A 19,591-nucleotide genomic window follows, 5' to 3' on the forward strand; every position below is an offset into this window, starting at 1 on the left:
CAGAGGAGCAGCTGGGAGAGCTCGACTGGATCATATGGCCAGGTAGCGTTGGCGAATGCGGGGGCTCCGTTTGAGTTTGTGGTGGCCGACGAGCCGGAAGCAGAGTCGTTGGCGGCGGCGTGCGTGTGCGTCGCAGTGGAGGTGGAGCCCGCCGAGAGGATCTGTGCGAAGGGCTGCTGTGCCAGGAGGAGCGCAGCGTGGTCGGGGTACTGCTGGTACAAGATGTTGTCGTCGGTGTCCTCCTCCTCCTCCATGAGCATGCGCCGGATGAAGGGGAGCACCATGTCGTCCGACGAGGCCTGCAGGTCCTCGCCGTCGCCGTCGGGTTGGGGATGGAGCGTCGGAGGCAGGTCGAGGAAGACCGAGGGGGAGAAGGGCTCGGGCTCCGCGACGTCCTCCGGCGTTGCGGCCATGGCCCGATGGCCGGCCGGAGGGGAACTTTTGGGCTGGTGAATGAGGTCGCCTCGGCCTCGGCCTCGCACTCGCAGTCGCAGCAACTCTCTCTGTCAGTCTGAGTCTCACGGGAATGGCAGGGAGAGCGAGTAGTGGGTGGGTCAGTGGTTGTGTCATGTCAAGATGGGTGCATAAAAATCAGAGCTTTGATGGAGCTAGCTAGTGGCATGTACAGTACTGTGAACGTGATGGGATGAGCACAGTTGAAGAAGAAGGCTCCAGGAAGGCACGGGCGCAGGTGCGGCTGCTATCTTGCGCTTTCAGCTGTCGTCAATGTCTTCAATTACAGCGGATCAATCGAGGAAGAAGAAAATGCAGCTTCGTTCCTTCCAGCGCAAAATTGAGTCCAGTGACATGTAAAAAAGAGGGTGATCTGCACTGCACCTAATTGCCTCGTCAGTTATGAGTCACGAGTCCTGAGCACAGAAATGCAAATTGAATATTCTTTCTGAGCACGAACTGACTAACTAGTAACTACAGAAAAAAAGAAAAGAAAAAGGACTTGTATTTTAGGTGGCCATGAGGAAAAATTTGGTCACGCGTGATCCGTTTAATTGTTGGTTCCACTCACCGCTCTTTGCTGAGCCCGACTATGAATGCAAAAAGAGAGAGTTATACTTCCTTCGTCTTAAAAAAAAGTTATATCAATAAAAAGAAAAAGAAGAATCATCTCTTGGATGTAACTCATCCTTCACGAGTTTCGGTGTTTCTAGAGGCAAGTGAAAATATGTTTTTGTTTTGAAATACCAGAACTTAGAGGTTGGAAATATAATCTGTGTCAACTAAAATCCACAAGTAAATGGGAAGCTTCCACCTCCACCTTCTAGGCCATCCTTCTTCTTCTTTTTTTTAAAAAATTGTGCAACATAAATTAATTAAGTTAATTTTCTTTGAAAGAAATTTGGGGCCGAATTATCAAAATTCAGTAATTTTGACCATGAACGGTACAAACATGCAAACCGAAATTCAAAACCCTACAACAAACAATTGCCCACTTGATTGTTTTTTCAGCTTGTCACAAATTGGCTCAAGAACAAGGTTCGAATTCTTCTCTCTCATCTCTCCTATATAGCCAGCCCCTTTCCTTCCGCAGCAGAGTGGGTAACATCGCTTTCCCTCTCGTTGCTTCCATGCCATGGAAACACATAAAAATACAAAAAAAGGACAAAGAAATCTTTTGGATTCCTGCCATTAAGTACTTATGTTGGTAGTTTTGGTTCGCTTCATCTGAGTCTAGGTACGATGATTCAGTTGCAATCCATCCTTGGGGATGCTCACAAATAAAAGTCGTTGAGCTTTCAATTGATCAAAGCTTGCCGTTTTTTCAGCCACAGGTAAGGTGGTCTCTCATGGAACCATTCGAGTTAACAAGAGTTTTGGTCTCAAGGATATTGTGCTGGTTTTAAATTTGCATTTTAACTTGCTCTCTATTTCGCAACTCCTTGGGGATGGCTTTGAAGTGAGCTTTAAGACCGGCTTGTCTCGAGTTCTTGATTCTCAGGGAAATCTTGTCTGTCAGATTGTCCCTTTTGGCCGGGTCTTTCGAGCTGATTTTTCTCACTCCTTTGGCTCTTCTCGCTGTCTTGTGGCCGGATCCTCTTCTGAACTTTGGAAATGGCATAGGAGACTTGGTCACTTAAGCTTCGATCTACTTGCTAGGTTGAGCTCACTTGACCTAATCCGAGGATTGTCCAAGTTGAAATTTGAGAAGGATCTTGTTTGTCACCCTTGTTGCCACAGGAAGATGGTTGCTGCTTCTAACCCTCCTATGAACCAAGTCATGACCAAGGAACCCGGCGAGTTACTTCACATGGACACAGTTGGTCCAGCTCGGGTTCAGTCAGTTGGTGGGAAGTGGTACATTCTAGTGATTTTGGACGATTTTTCTCGCTACTCTTTGGTGTTTTTCATGGAGGGTAAGGATGAGGCTTTTTCTCATCCTCGAGATTTGATTCTGAGGTTGCAAAATGAGTTCCCTAAGAATTCCACGAGAGCAATTCGCAGTGACAATGGCACATAATTCAAGAATACTCATTTTAAAACCATTTGCACTTCTTTGGGTCTCGAGCACTAGTTTTCCTCTCCTTATGTCCCCCAGCAAAACGGTGTTGTTGAGCGCAAAAAACAGACTTTGGTTGAAATGGGTGGGATGATGCTCGATGAGCATATGACTCCTAGGAGATATTGGGCCGAGGCAATCAACACCGCTTGCCATATTTCAAACCACATTTTTCTTCGAGCCTTTATGAAGAAGGCATCTTATGAGTTGCGGTTTGGGCGGCCACCCAAGGTAAGCCATTTCAGGGTGTTTGGATGCAAGTGCTTCATCCTCAAGCAAGGTAATTTGGACAAGTTTGAGTCCAGGTCCTCCGATGGGATATTTCTTGGTTATGCTTCTCATTCTCGAGCTTATCGCGTACTTAACCTTGAAACTAACCATGTCGTGGAGACCTGTGAGGTCACATTCGATGAAACCATGCCTTGTGCGACTCCTGTCTTTGAGCATGCAGGTGAGGATGAGCTTGGTGAAAGCATCTTTGTAGAGGAGCAGGAAGATGCCGATTGGGGTGATCCCGAGCCGACTCCACTGGCTGCCCCTCTCGAGCCTACGACGACTACTTCAGCTCACGGTCCCAATCCCTCTACTTCCACTTCTTGGGGGCCATTCGAGCAGCTTCCTCATCCTGTGCCAGCTGCACCTGAGGAGGCACCAGCTGCTGTTGAGGGGGAGGCGACTTCTTCTAGGGAGGCACCACGCCACATTCAGCGTCGCCATCCACCTCAGACCATGATTGGCAACATCGACCAGTGAGTCACCTGGTCCAGGTCGTATCACATCTCACACTTTGCTCATTCTACATTTGTTGCTTCTTTTGAGCCTCGAGATGTTGGACATGCTTTATCTGATCCCGATTGGGTTAATGCCATGATGAGGAGTTGGAAAACTTTGAGAGAAACCGGGTTTAGGTTTTAGTACCACCTCCACCAGAGTGCCATCCCACAGGCACAAAGTGGGTCTTTTAAAACAAACAGAGTGAAGATGGGGTGGTAGTGAGGAACAAAGCTAGGTTGGTAGCCCAAGGTTTTTGGCAAAAGGAAGTTATAGACTATGAGGAGGCTTTCGCAACTGTAGCTTGTTTAGAGGCAATTAGAATCCTTTTAGCTTTTTCTACCTCAAAGGGTTTTAAGCTTTTTCAAATGGATGTCAAAAGTGCCTTCTTAAACGGCTACATTGAGGAGGAGGTCTATGTGAGGCAACCTCCCGGTTTCGAGAACCCAAAGTTTCCAAACCATGTTTTTAAACTTCACAAGGCTTTATATGGTTTGAAACAAGCCCCGAGAGCATGGTATGAGCATTTGAAAACCTTCTTGCTTAACAAGGGTTTTAAAATGGGTTCGGTTGATAAAACTTTATTTATCCTCAAGCAAGGCAATGTCACTCTCATGGTTTAGATTTACGTGGATGATATCATTTTCGGTGGCTCTTCTGATGCACTTGTTGCCAAGTTTGCAGATCTTATGAGCAGGGAATTTGAGATGAGCATGATGGGAGAATTGACCTTCTTTCTTGGGTTGCAAATCAAGCAAACCCGAGAAGGGATATTTGTGCACCAAGGGAAGTACACCAAGGACGTGCTGAAGAAGTTTGATATGGGCGAGGCCAAGCCTCTTTCGACGCCCATGTCAACCACTATGGCGTTGGATGCCGATGAAAAAGGAGAAGCCGTGGACCAGAAGGAGTACCGCAGCATGATCGGGTCTTTGCTCTACCCGACATACAGTTTGTTGTGTGTCTATGTGCGCACTTTCAAGCTTTGCCGCGCACGTCTCAACGCCAAACCATCAAAAGGATCATGAGGTACCTTCGTTTCACTCCTAAGTTTGGGCTTTGGTGTTCTACTTCTTCATCGCTCTCTCTTTGCGGTTATTCTGATGCGAATTTTGCTGGTTGCCGCTTAGATAGAAAGTCCACGTCCGGGACTTGTCAGTTTCTTGGTTCTTCTTTGGTATCTTGGTCTTCTCGCAAGCCATCCAGCGTAGCGCAATCCTCCACAGAAACTGAATATGTTGCTGCCGCTAGTTGTTGTTCCCAGCTGCTTTGGATGATAGCCACCTTGAGAGATTTTGGCTTAAATTTTCACTAGAGTGCCTTTGCTTTGTGACAGCACAAGTGCCAGTAAGTGTAGCAAAAAACCTAGTTCTCCACTCCTAAGACCAAACACATTGATGTGTGCTTTCACTTCTTGCATGATCATTATGAGAAAGGAGACATTGACCTTTGCCACGTTGACACCCAAAACCAACTTGCAGATATCCTTACAAAACCCCTCGATCTAGCATCCTTTGCCCGCTTGCGAGGGGAGTTGGGTGTGTGCTTTCCTTTTTAGAGGAGGTAAGCTTTGGTTCTTGTACTATAGTTTTTTGGTTTTTCTTGTTTTAGCCCCTGTTTTGCTTTTGTATCATGCTCCTTTTGCATTGCATCATGTATTATAGTGCATCATGAGCTTCATGTGTATATCTTTGAGAATGAGATTATGCTCTTAGTGATAGATGCTTATGTGATACATGATGTTGGTATGGCTAGCTTAGGCTCTTTTTAATCATATGCTACACTTTTGATGAGCTATGTCTGTTTTCAATGTGAACTTGATCTATAATTGATAAATCTACAAATTTGGTTCACCACTGAGTCTGGCTCCTAGCATGTGTAGGAATGTGTGAGATCCTTGTTCTATCATGTTTATGCTAGGTTACTATGTCTCAGTCTTGGAGTCTTTCGCTTCCACTTGTTTTACTCCAAAAATCAGTTAAAATTATGACTCCGAGATAATTGAAACAGAAAGATCGAGAGGGTTTGCATTATCACACATCACTGTATCGAGACTGCTTCTTATTGCACTTAAAGTTGAACTTGAGCAGTAGTAGTGTATGTTCGAGACCGACGCTTTGAGCTTCTGATTGTCTTTTGACATAGGCTTCGCCGGGTTGAAAAGTTAGGCAAGATAGTGCTTACAACCTCTTGCAATCACATGCCTTCTATGTTACTTGTGCAAAATGACTAAAAGAGAATTTGATGCAAAACACAAGTTTTAAATTCTTTTGTAGGAATGTTGACTAGACACTAGCTTGAGGTAGTTCACCTTGTATAGATTTGAAAGCACTTGTTGATCTCCTGCTTATACATGCTAAGTGCTAATTCTGTGGTGAATGCTTTCTCAAGACTAAAATTGGCTCAAAATACTTTGCAATTCACTATTGTATCCTATGATCAGTTTGAGCATTTGCCAGCCTTCAGATTTATTGTCTTACTACACATGACGGTATCCCTTAGAGCATTTTTCATTCTGAATGATATACTCCTGAAGCTTCTGCATCTTTGCATTTTTGCATCCCTGTGCATTTTCAGCGTACTTTGAGGGGGAGTTGCAGTCTTTGGGCTTTAGCTTGATAAGTGCATGTATCAACAAGGGGGAGAATGTTTCACATAAACCACTCAAAGGGAGAGTATTTTGTTGAGAGTGCATACACTTGAGAGATTGCATTTGTTCAGAGGGAGTTGCTTTTGAGTTGCTTTTGCTAGATGTGTTGAGCCTTTGCCTCTTCTAGAGGGTCTAGCTGTTTTAGGTGTTTTGAGCTTTGCTAGTGGTGTTGAGCCCATTCTTCCTCTTCTTGAGGACTATCTGTGGTTTACATGGTTGCGTCGAGCCTTGGCCCATGTCTTTGGGGACCAAGTTCTTGCAAGTTTTGCTTACCTCAAATGAACTTGTTTTGGCTTCTCATTGGCTTTTGGTCATTTGGGTAAGTTCCTTCTTCCTTCCCCTTCTTCTGCTTCTTTATCTATGCGGTTTGTGTGTTGGTGTTGACAATGCACTCATCAAGGGGGAGATTGCGGACACATGGTTGATATGTGCCCATGTGGTCTTGTGTGATGAGTGATTGTCAACGTGATTCATGTCTTTGGTTGAGTTTGTGAACTAACCATGGCTTGAGTTGGGTTGTGCAACATGTCTCTTGGCTTGTGGCGCGCAGGTGTGGAGCTCAGAGGCGGTGTTTGATGACGAGGTGAAGGTCAAGTAGAGACGGGCTATGCCGATAGATCGGGAGCGGTGAAGGGTGGACGTGAGGCTTGGACTGAGGGACTGGAACGCCAAAGGAGCAGCCACGGTGGCTGACACCTGGGGACATCGACAAGCGCAAGTGTACAAGGAGGAGTGACCGTGTTGATCGAGTCAAGACGGCGAACGTGCAAGTCGAGAGGAGGCTCTGGAAGACTTGGCGGCCGGGCAGTCGAGGACGGTGGTGACACGTGTCGAGGAGTGGGGGACGCGTATGGAGTACGCTACTCGCGAGTGCGTTTGGTGGTTTGGGCCACAAAACCACCGGTGGACAGTTTTCGGGTTTGGGCCTCAAAACCCAGGCGGAGGTTCTGAGGAGGAACGGGGCGGCACGTGGCGGAATCACAGAGGTTACGTCGAGGCGAAGCAAATCTGTGCAGGAAGCGTGGCCGTCCGATCAACAGAAGACAGAGTTGGACCATAATGCCTTAGGGTTAGGTAGTTTGCTCTAATTATCCGGGGGCAGTTTGGGAACTGTGTAATAGCCCTGTTAAATAAGGATGAGGGTGCCCCAATCACCCTCACCTCTTGCCATTTGCATTCCACCTCTCTAGGTCTCCCCTCTCTATAGTTCTCTCTCACAAGAGGTCCTCGGATGTTTTAGCTACTTCATCCATGTAATCGAACCGAAGAATTTTTGTGGGAATGGAGGCCCTAACCTCCTCGTGCCCTCCGGGATTCGTGGTATGATCTTTTTGTGCAAATCTCGCTTGTGTTCTTTGCGTTCTTGCTTCTTCCTTCTTCCTCTTCACCCCTTCTCACGTTCGTGTTCGATTCTTGAGTTGTGGGTTGTTTTGAGTCAAACCAATTGATTTGGAACGAGCTAGGACGTGAGTTGATCCTTTCCACCGAAGGATTTTAACTGAAACCTCATGAGCTCATAGATCGGGGCGATTCAATTTTTGGAGTCAAAAAGCGGTGTTCTTTGCATGATCCAAATTTCCTATTGATTGACTAAACTTTGAGCGATGATCTCTTACGAGTAGCTCACCTACTGCCCTGTGATCCCTTGGTTCAATTTTGGTGGTAGTTGGTTTTGATTTGGTCACAAATCGGGCGAATTTGTGTTCTTGGCGATTTTGGGGGCTCGGTCCCGCAGACCGCGGACAGTCCAGGGTCAACACGCGGACAGTCCAACCTTCGGGGTCGGGGACAGTCAAGTTCGGCTGCCTGTATTGTTTCACTTCAGCACAGGCGCGGACAGTCCGCCGCTGTTGTGAACAGTTCAGACCAGACCTGTTTTTCATCGTGTGTTTTCAGATATTTTGTCTGTGGACAGTCCGGGCCCTGACCGCGGACAATCCACCGTTGTAGTGAAAGATTTGAATAGATCTGTTTCTCGCCTGTGTGTTTTTGAAGTTTTGGCCGGCAGACAGTCCGGCCCCTCTTCCGCGGACAGTCCGCACTTCGACCTCAGACAGTCTGGACCTGTGTAGTCTTCTCGACTTTGAGGTGTTTCGTCGAGGGCTTTGCTTGGTCGTTTCTCGAGGGTCCCGCTGTGTCTTTTGGTCATCGCCATAGACATCCAACCACCTAGTTGGCTCGTGGATCTCTCCTCTCCCGTGTGTCTGCCTTTGGGGTTTGATTTTGGGACAGTGGCCCAAGTTTTCGAAATAAATTTGAGGCTCCCATTCACCCCCTCTGGTCGCCGTTTCGGTCCTTCACTGGGAGAGCTCGACCGAGTCATAGGGTCAGGTCACGCCGTCCAACACGGAGGCGGTGTCGGGGAAGCACGACGAGAGGGTGAAGCATGTGCCTACTCCACCATTAATGGTGTTGGCGACGCATGGGTCGGAGACGGACAGGATCTCAGTCAGTGGAGGTCTGCAGAGCTTGATGGTTGGGGTACTGGTAGTACGAGTTGGATGAGGCTGCTGCCGCCAGGTCTTGATGGTCATCGGGGTGTGGAGGAGTCGGGGACAGGTTAAGAAAGATGGAAGGGGAGAAGGGTTCCTCATCGGTGATGTCCTCTGGCTCGGCTGCCATTGCCGGCCGGCGGTAGGGATAAATAGAAATTTAAAGCTTTGTTTGGGCTGGCTGTAGTGACACTGTAGCCGGAGCCGTGGGAGCCACAAAAATGAGATTCTCCGGCTCCGGTGGTGTTAGTGAGAGAGGAAAGGAGAGAGAAAAACAGCTTCGGTGAATAGTGCAGCTACAGTGATTCGGCACCAGGAGCCGGAGCTGCCCAGAGCCCAACCAAACGGGGCCTACGTATAGACCACTTCACTGGTGGTGGAGGTGGTGTTCTGTGGTGAAGACGAAGAACAAGGCCTCGTTCACTTTGCAAAAAAAGTGAACCCGGTGAATAGTACCACTTTCGTCTTATTTGGCAAATATTGTCCAATCGTGGACCAACTAGGCTCAAAAGATTCATCTCGTAATTTCCAACTAAACTGTGTAATTAGTTATTTTTTTTACCTACATTTAATACTCAATGCAAACGGCTAAAAATTGATATAATGAAGAAAAAATGAAAAAACTTGAAATTTAAATGGCATTTAAACAAGACCCAAGATAGAAATGGAATGAGTCATGGTCGATGGAGGGACAACACTCAGGCCTGGGTGTCAAAAGCTGTGACGGACAATGGAGATTATTATAAACAATGCTACTGCCCTAAATATCTATCATTTTTATTTTCTGAGAAACTACTTTGACTAAATATATATTAAAAAATATTAATAGTTATGGTACATAATTAGTATCATTGGAAAGATATTTGAATCTAATTTTTTTAATAAATTTATTTGATGATACAAATGTTGTACGTATTTCTACAAATCGAGTTAAACTTGTGACACGTACACCAACAACGACAGTTATTTAGGGACGGAGAGCAGCGCTCAGCAAGGAGAAGGTTCGGGGAAGGCAGACGACGGATGTGACCGGCTACCGAACTGCATCGTCATGTCTGTAGACTGCGTACAGTGGACAGTGGACTATAGGAAGCCGAGACGAAATGTGGTTTCAAACACTTCACACCTGTCACTAGCATATATATTTGAAAAATGGAAACGCCGTACCCCCTCCACAGCGATTTCAATTCTGCTGAGTGCTAGCTTTTGACGAATGTCATGGTCGTTCTAATTTGTTTGTTTACTGCACCATCTCCTTTTTCTTTCAGATTAGGCAATGCAAGGGGACGAAACCGGGTGAAATACTATTATGGCACACGTAAAATGAACTTCAAAAATCAAATCACAATACAGTTAGACATGAAAAGTAAACCCACTAGTCTATAAAATTGCTTTTTGTATCTACACAAAACATAGAGCCATATAGCAAAAGAAATACCAAGAACAGAGTTCTCCATTTATATATTGTACATCAACACACAACACCCCTATCTTGATTTATTAGTATCTCCACTCATTTCAAGGCATATAGTGATACATACATACATACATACATACATACATACATACATACATACATACATACATATATATATATATATATATATATATATATATAAAGCGGATAAACTAATTCTTATTATTAGGTAGGCTCATTTGCAACCCATGTTGACATGGCGTAGAGTATACGCCCCTTCCACCCTTCCAGGAGCCACTGTTCATCGATGTCAATTACAAAATCCTTGTGGTATAGTCTCTTGACCCTCTCCCTCACATCCTTAATCCTACATGGATCCAAAGGCAGTTGCCTTAGTCCCGCACGATGGTTCCGCACGTGCCATTGCTTATATGTCTCCGGCCGCTCCACCCTATCCAATCCCTCACAGGCGACAACATTGAAGGCACACTGTCCGTAGAGGTCACGTTCAACCAGCAAGCGTAGTTCATTATCCCGTGGGGTCGTGGCATCTAGCATGTCAAATATTGCCGAGTAATACGATAGCGCCTCACGGAACCGTGTGACAAAACGGTGAATTGTACGAGGCATTCACGATGCAAAGGATGAACACATCGGGACGCATCTTCTGGATATTATTCAGGACAACATCCCTGGGGCTCGGGCTATCCACGGTGACACCGTCATCTATCAAATATCCAAACGGGACAAGGCTATTAACAATGAGTACCTCATCAGGCTCGATGTCAAGATCATCCACGCGGATCGTCTCCCACTTAGCGGCGATGCTTCGAAACTTGAATGGCACGCTGAACTGACTGGCGCAGCTGCTGAGGCGGCACCCCGTCTGCTCGATCCGAGATGATGGCCGGAACCCTGGCTGTGGGAGATCAATGCCTGTCATCCTCACCTCCGGCGGTCCACCTTCCCGGATAGCAAGACGGCTCAGCAAAGTTGGCCACTGTAAACCGTAATCGATGCCATAGTCCACAATGTGCACCTTCTTTCTCCCCAAGGTGGCATGGCAGATGGTGAGATTGGAGAACCTGAACGCCATTGTTTTGAAACAGCACGCTTCTACGAACAATTGGTAGGCCTTGAGGTACTCCACGACGGAGGTGCGCCTTGACACGAGTGACCTGTACAATTGGCTGCCCGTGCCGGCAAGCCGCGCCTCCAGTCCCTGGGCGAAACAGTGCGCCAGCCTCTGGTTGGCGTCTCCCCTTGGCGAGGAGTGCTTCCTGATTTTTCCTAGCAGCTGCGTCGCGCTCCAGCGGTCGTTCATGCCCATCGCCTGCGCACAGTGAATGAGCAAGGTGTGCAAGTCTGTCCCAGCCTCATATGCCCAGTACTTGCCGTTCTTCTTCGTCGTCGTCGTCTTGCTCCCGGTCCCGGTCCGGGTGTTGTTCTCAACCTGCTCGCCGTCGATAGTCCAGCGCAAGCTCTGTATTTCACCGAGGCACGAGCTGAACATGTTGAGAGCTATTTGGTCAACCATCTCGCCGGTTTCTTCCGGCTCAGGCACCATGAGCTTGCTGTTCCTGCTCGTCTCGGCCTCGTCCGGTTCATCTTCGTCCTGCTGCAGAGTACTACGCATGTTCTTAAGCTTGCCACCCGTATTCACTTGGGTCATGCTGTTGAGGAGGCCGTTGTTGGTGGGCAAGAACCTGCTGCCCTCTTCCATGCCCTTGAGCAACGCGAGGTTGAGCACGTCCTCAGGGGACTGCTGGAGCAGCAGCTGTGACTGTGAGAGCGGCTCCGCTGGGTCCTCCAGCTGCAAGGTGACAGCATCGGCGACGGCGTCCGGAGGGGTGGCGTCGGAGAGGATGTCGGTGAAGGGCTGCTGGGCTTGGAGGAGCGCGGGGTGGTCGGGGTACTTGTAGAAGAAGGCGTCGTCGATGTCATCCTCCATGAGCATCCGCGAGATGAAGGGGAGGACGAGGTCGTCCGCCGATGCCAGGTCGTCGTCGTGGCAGTCGGGACGGCTGGGCGTCGGCGGGAGGTCCAGGAAGATGGAGGGAGAGAACGGCTCGGGCTCAGGGTCAGCCACAGCCAGCACGTCTCGCCGGTCTTGCTCACCCAGGAGGTCGAGCTCCTCTGGCATGGGCGCCATGGACATGGACGGACTGCAACGGCAGGTAGAGATGGAATCTTCGTGCTGGGCTGCTGGCTAGCAGCTAGTACTCGTACGTACTAGGTAGGAATAGGATTGCAGCAACTATTGAAACTGTTTAGACTTTGGAGGGAACAGAGAATGAAGCCGCCGCCGCCGGGAAGAAGCAACTTTGATTTCCACGGAGAAGATGATTTGTCAAAATATCTGCAGCTGTGTACAATGCACAGCACATGAGCTGAGTTTCTGCATCCATCAGTATCACACATCATCACTAGTATCTGCTTAGTCAGCACGTTCTAGCGCTAGTGCTAGTAGCCTGCTCCGTAGAGGCCTGACGATGCTGTTGTTGGGTCGTCAGGATGCTGTGTGTGCGGCAGCGGAGGGAACATGCCGCTATAGATGTGCAAATGGGCCGCCCGGCACGGCACATCGGATCGCCGGGCCGTGCCAAACTGCGCTTCGTGCCTGGCCAGCGGCCCAGGTACGGCGAGCAGGCCAAAAAGCACGCCACGACTAATGGGTCGGTGTTGAAATAAAACTTAGATTAAACAGGATCTTAATTTTAGCCTAAGCATGATCACTAACTCATCTTAATGTAGAAATTAATCTCAGATACTAACCAGGGTCGGTAGATGCCATCTGTGTTCGTGTACTTGATGTAGATGAACTTATCTTCACCAATCTGAGAGCTAGTGCTCTCTCTTGATGAAGAACTCGATGTAGATCCGATATGTAGCCTCCTAGATTCCTGGAACAAGGAGTCGCGCTGTGGGGCCGGAGCCAACTCCAGATAACCCTTAGGATTGTCGCCAATCGCGGCAAATAACTTAACTGTTTCGCACTGACAGGTGGGCCTAATAAATATTGGTGAAACAAATATGTTGGCCTGAAATCACATTCGAACAGTTGGGGCAGCCCGAGACCCACTGCATGCCTATCGACAGATATATATAGAGAGAGAGGGGGGGAGAGGAAGGGGACGGGAGACCAGAGGCAGCGCACGACGGGAGGCGGGAGACCCAGCAGCGTCGGCTAGGATGTTAGCAAAGGGCTGTTGGGCGTTGAGCAGCGCGGGGTGGTTGGGGTACTGGTAGAAGCTGTGGGCGTGGGCGTCCTCCTCCATGAGCATGTGGGAGATGTAGGGGAGCACTAGTCGTCGTCCAAGTAGTTGGGTGGTGGAGGTGTGGGCGGGAGGTCGAGGAAGACGGAGGGGGAGGGCGGGTCAGGATGGAGGAGAAAGTCTAGGTCCAGCTCCTCCGGTGGCAGTGGCCCGGCGACCATGGAGCCTGTTCGCTGGTTGGTTTCTGAGCTGATAAGCCCGACTGGTTCTGGTTTGTTGTGAGAGAAAAACACTGTTGGCTGGCTAATAAGCCCTGGCTAAAACCAATAAGTGAACAGGCTGATGGTTGATGAGGAGAATTTTTTTCTATTTTTAACACTTTTTGTAAACTAATTTTAAATCTAACACTGTTTTTTTTTTCAAAACTAACACTTTTAGCCGCGCCTATTGTCATGGCACGGCGAAACGCCTGTGCACGCCATGCAAGGTGGCGCGCCGAGAGGGGTGACATGGCGACGACCGGGGCGCTGACTGGTGACGTGGCAGGGTCTGCCGCGCCACCGATCTTGGCGCTGCACTGACGCGCCATAGCCCACAGCGCGGCAGTCCTAGGTAAATATCGCTCGCGAGCCGCCGCCCTCCCTCTGTCCGCATGCCTGCACGCCTTGCCTGCCGCGCCCCACGCCGCACGCCGCCGGCCGCACGCCGCACGCCAACCGCCGGCCACACGCCGTCCGCCGCGCGCCCGCATGCGTCCGCCGCGCCGGCCGTGCCACGAACCCCGGCGCGACATGGCCACCGGCCGCCCGCCGCGCCCGCACGGCACCACGATGACGACGCCCGCACGACCACGACGACGACGCACGCTGGCAGCGAGTAAGATTGATTAAAGTCCTAATTAAGTGCTAATTTTGATTTAGGCGTTCCTGTAATTAGGTTAATTAAGATCTTGTCTAAGTATAAGTTCTAACAATTGGTATCCGAGAAGTCGCTTAGCCTAATTCTTGAACCCTAAGACCTGATTAGTGTTTGGTTAAGATCTAAATAGCCTCGGATTTGTCGGATTCAAAGTTCTTTAAGCCAAATCAGAATATAGGGTTTCGCTTAAGCACCGAGAATATAGGGTTTCGCTTTCGCTTCAACACTAAGCCCCAGTTTTTTCCCAAATCCGAACCCTAGGAATGCAAATTACCCAAATCCGGTAACAATCCCCAACCCTAAGATCAGTAAGACGCTTTTCACTTACCTTAAGAACTAAGATGGCGCTGTCGGGCTCCTTCACGAGTTCGTCGGCGGCCACAAAAGGGAGCCACGCCGCCGCCCTGCTATGTGCGCGCGTGGTCTCTGCGCCACGGACGCCTGCAGGCATAGAAGACGAGGGCAGCAGATCCATACATAGAAGTTGCTTATTTTCCTAGTGAAGTTGTTTAATATGTCTGTTAATGTTACTTTGAATATATACATGTGCTTTCATATTGTGTTCCTATTGTATAATAAGTAGTTCAAATTTTGCAATGCTACGTAATGTTAATTTGAATATTGTTAATTTGAATACTCTAACCCTTTGTTTATCAATTTATAACAGGATAGCCCCTCCCACGCAGCACCCGTTGTACCCCCTTCTTGAGGTGGAGTACGACGAGCAGCACCGAGTACACATCTTGAGTGACATCGACGCAGAGGTGGCCTTGCCTCCTTTGAGGCCCCGCACGCACATAGGGCGCACCAGTGGGACGAGCGTTACGCGCTGTACATACGGCGTGCCGGCTTCCTCGAGCTTGTCCGTGTTGTTAACTATGGTCTTCCGCCCCTTGACCCAGCACTACTTACTGCAGCTGTAGATAGGTGCGAGTGCCTTCTTTGTACGTAAACATTCTTCTTATAACAAATTTGAGGCAACTAACAGTCGTTCTATTCTTATAACAGGTGGAGGCTTGAGACGCACATGTTCTACCTACCTTGTGGCGAGATGACCTTGACCATGCAGGACGTGAAGGCTATCTTTGGCCTTCGGTTGGGGAGGGCTTCCAGTGACAGGTATAGTTGACAACGATCACTAGAGGGAGCTGGTGGCTCAGTTCACTGGCTTTCTTTCATTGGATGACGAGGTTTCCAAGAAAAATAAGTGAGCAATTCAAGCCTATTTAATACTTGCATTGCTTTCCTGCAGCCATCGGGTTTCAGTTTCTTTGGTGAATTTCAAGAAAAGTTCTAGTATTTCGTCGTCCTGGATCACAGAGCGCTTTGATTACTTGGACCCACAGGTTGATGAGGCTCAGATCGATAGGTTCGCTAGAGTGTGGCTCTAACACTTCCTTGGTGCTTTCCTATTCCCAGATGCCTCGGGCAACACCATCAGCTGGATCTTTCTTGACATACTACGCTAGTCGTGGGAGAACATAGCGACGTACAGCTGGGGCAGCGCAGTCCTAGCATGGACATATCGACAGCTATGCGTTGCCTGCCGTCGCACCTCAGGGTATGCGAACCTTGGGGGTTGCTCCTACCTACTCCAGGTATGGTGTTGGTAACGATGGCCCGTTGGGAGGCCCCTTGCTACTGGTCTACCGGTAAGTCCTTCGGTTCACTATATTCTTCGAGGCAGTTACATATGATGAAATTATTAATGTCTAATTCATTATCGTGTTCAATGCAGTAATGGAACGGGCAAGATACACTCCCTATAGCTCTGTATATCTGGATGCAAGCAGAATTAGTTAGAGGGAATGCGAGGCGCAAGTACAGGGAGTACACGGACGGTCTCAACGTCCTGACACAGCACCAGGTTACGCTCTCTTTACTATCATACATGTGTCTTGTTCAATGTACACTATATCACAACCTAACTTAATTATGAAATGTTCAGGTGCATTGGTGTCCTTGGGATGCTCTGGAGCTCGAGTACTATCTGAGTCCTGTCAATAGGGATGAGTCAGACGAGTATCGCTACAACGTCCCTCTTATTTTCTTCCACGTGGTCGAGATTCACTTGCCCATCAGGGTTTGCAGGCAGTTTGGAAGAATGATAGGCTACCCACCATCGCTTTACTCCACCAACCAAGAATTGCACGGTTGCGTTATCAATTAATAACAAAGCTACAATTCAGAGGTGTGTATGGTACAACTAACAATCATTTTGTTGCAGGTATGACCGCAGTATGAGGTACAAGACCAAGGATTGGCGAGTAACACACAACGCGTACATCTAGTTGTGGCAGAACAGGGACCAACAGCCGGTCGATGCGGGTCCCCCATATGACCAGCACACCTTCGATGAGTACCTGCGGTGGCTTCACAGGTCTACGGGGACACATATCAAGCCCCCGTACACTGAGGACGACGAGGAAGATGTGATCGAAGATGTGTACGATGTTGCCACTAGGGACAACACACAACTACAGAGAGCCCCGCTTCAAAGATACGTGGTAAGATACTCGAATGATACAATTTGTTATCCATTTGGTATTAAGTATGTGTACTAAAACTGTCCAACCGCGTTTCTGTACCTAGGCAACACAATTGTCAAGGATGTCCAACGCAGCAGCGTTTCGGCTTCATGAGTCTAGAGGGCAGGGGCCAGGCGTTCTCGAGGCTTTTGTGGAGGTAAACATAAACTTGTCCATTCCGAAAATGTTTCTTTAGTGTATATGTGTTTGGGAAATGCACTAACTTTAACGTCTATTTATGCAAAAGGTGAAGCGGAGCTATAAGAAGCTAGCTCAGAAGCTGAGCTGCATGGACACTCCTCGGGTGGAACCGGCAGTCCTGGCATGGTTGGGTGGCACGTCTTCTGGCTCTTTGAGGACACCAGCCGGCTCTTCTCAGCCGGTGACAGGTGCCACTTCCACAGTGCGTACACCACCACATCATAGCGCTGGGAAGGACACTGCAACCGAGGACGACGAGGACGACGATGACGACAACGACGACGACGACGACTATGAACCCCTAGGCTTCCACAGACAGTACCACCAGTGGGACGATTGGTCGTAGGACGAGATCGGAATGACTTAGCTAGGTGGTGCCCCGCTTGTTACCCAAGGAGCCTCACAGGTAGTAACAAAGGTAGTTTCTTTAAATACGTAGGCTCCATGAACTAACGATCATAAAGATTATAAGTAATCGTGCATATCATATGCTTGCAGGGTACGAGCCGTACACACTGACAACGTGACTACACTGACGTTGGCTACACTCCCAATTAGTTGCCTACAAATTCAAAGAGATAGAGGCGTCCGAGGGTTCCTTACACTCATGGGACTTAGTTGGTTATGTCGAACTTATGTCGAACAAATATTGTCGTCCGAAATTTATGTCGAACAAATGTTACATCCAAAACTTATGTCGTCCGAAATTTATGTCGAACAAATGTCGAACTTATGTCCAAAACTTGTCAACTTGTGCACGGACTCCATTTATTTGCTTCATATTCATTTCAATGCATCGCGGCAGCACTACCGGCAAGATTAACTAGCAACTAGTTCGGGAACCGACAGTCCCGGCGGTATCTCGCCGCCGGTGGCCAGGATCTTGACCCCGATCCTCCCGTAGCTTGGTCATCGCCGCCACGAAATCACTGAAGATTAACTAGCAACTGGTTGGATGCGTAGTAGTTTACCATGCTGCGTGACCTCATGTCGGAGTAGATCACCTGGTCGGAGCCCAGGAGGCCCTTGCCAACCTACAGGTTCCGGTAGAAGGCGTTGTCGAAGCCCACCAGTGAGGGGTCGAGGAAGGCGAAGGCGTTGGAGTCAGAGCTGCAGGTGTCCGTTCAGCTGCGACGTGAAGCCAGGGTCTATGGTCGCATCGCTGCTGATCCTCACCGACAACAGCTAGTCTTCTGTCTGTGTCCAGGTCCTGTCGCGCCGTGGGCCTTGGCGTGTCAGTGCCGCGCCGTGGGCTATGGCGCGGCAGACCCTGCCACATCACCGGTCAGTGCCCCAGTCGTCGCCACGTCACCCTTCCCGCCGCGCCAACCTGAACGCCATTGTTTTGAAACAGCACGCTTCTACGAACAATTGGTAGGCCTTGAGGTACTCCACGACGGAGGTGCGCCTTGACACGAGTGACCTGTACAATTGGCTGCCCGTGCCGGCAAGCCGCGCCTCCAGTCCCTGGGCGAAACAGTGCGCCAGCCTCTGGTTGGCGTCTCCCCTTGGCGAGGAGTGCTTCCTGATTTTTCCTAGCAGCTGCGTCGCGCTCCAGCGGTCGTTCATGCCCATCGCCTGCGCACAGTGAATGAGCAAGGTGTGCAAGTCTGTCCCAGCCTCATATGCCCAGTACTTGCCGTTCTTCTTCGTCGTCGTCGTCTTGCTCCCGGTCCCGGTCCGGGTGTTGTTCTCAACCTGCTCGCCGTCGATAGTCCAGCGCAAGCTCTGTATTTCACCGAGGCACGAGCTGAACATGTTGAGAGCTATTGGTCAACCATCTCGCCGGTTTCTTCCGGCTCAGGCACCATGAGCTTGCTGTTCCTGCTCGTCTCGGCCTCGTCCGGTTCATCTTCGTCCTGCTGCAGAGTACTACGCATGTTCTTAAGCTTGCCACCCGTATTCACTTGGGTCATGCTGTTGAGGAGGCCGTTGTTGGTGGGCAAGAACCTGCTGCCCTCTTCCATGCCCTTGAGCAACGCGAGGTTGAGCACGTCCTCAGGGGACTGCTGGAGCAGCAGCTGTGACTGTGAGAGCGGCTCCGCTGGGTCCTCCAGCTGCAAGGTGACAGCATCGGCGACGGCGTCCGGAGGGGTGGCGTCGGAGAGGATGTCGGTGAAGGGCTGCTGGGCTTGGAGGAGCGCGGGGTGGTCGGGGTACTTGTAGAAGAAGGCGTCGTCGATGTCATCCTCCATGAGCATCCGCGAGATGAAGGGGAGGACGAGGTCGTCCGCCGATGCCAGGTCGTCGTCGTGGCAGTCGGGACGGCTGGGCGTCGGCGGGAGGTCCAGGAAGATGGAGGGAGAGAACGGCTCGGGCTCAGGGTCAGCCACAGCCAGCACGTCTCGCCGGTCTTGCTCACCCAGGAGGTCGAGCTCCTCTGGCATGGGCGCCATGGACATGGACGGACTGCAACGGCAGGTAGAGATGGAATCTTCGTGCTGGGCTGCTGGCTAGCAGCTAGTACTCGTACGTACTAGGTAGGAATAGGATTGCAGCAACTATTGAAACTGTTTAGACTTTGGAGGGAACAGAGAATGAAGCCGCCGCCGCCGGGAAGAAGCAACTTTGATTTCCACGGAGAAGATGATTTGTCAAAATATCTGCAGCTGTGTACAATGCACAGCACATGAGCTGAGTTTCTGCATCCATCAGTATCACACATCATCACTAGTATCTGCTTAGTCAGCACGTTCTAGCGCTAGTGCTAGTAGCCTGCTCCGTAGAGGCCTGACGATGCTGTTGTTGGGTCGTCAGGATGCTGTGTGTGCGGCAGCGGAGGGAACATGCCGCTATAGATGTGCAAATGGGCCGCCCGGCACGGCACATCGGATCGCCGGGCCGTGCCAAACTGCGCTTCGTGCCTGGCCAGCGGCCCAGGTACGGC

At 49.7% G+C, this 19,591-nt stretch overlaps 1 pseudogene; it reads right to left on the bottom strand.

Annotated features, from left to right (window-relative positions):
- Positions 1 to 9,943: 9,943 nt before the first annotated feature.
- Positions 9,944 to 12,180, bottom strand: LOC136483148 (scarecrow-like protein 9; annotated as a pseudogene).
- Between the last annotated feature and the right edge of the window lie 7,411 nt (positions 12,181 to 19,591).

Source organism: Miscanthus floridulus, chromosome 9 (assembly GCF_019320115.1).
Source record: "Miscanthus floridulus cultivar M001 chromosome 9, ASM1932011v1, whole genome shotgun sequence".
NCBI classification, from domain to species: domain Eukaryota; kingdom Viridiplantae; phylum Streptophyta; class Magnoliopsida; order Poales; family Poaceae; genus Miscanthus; species Miscanthus floridulus.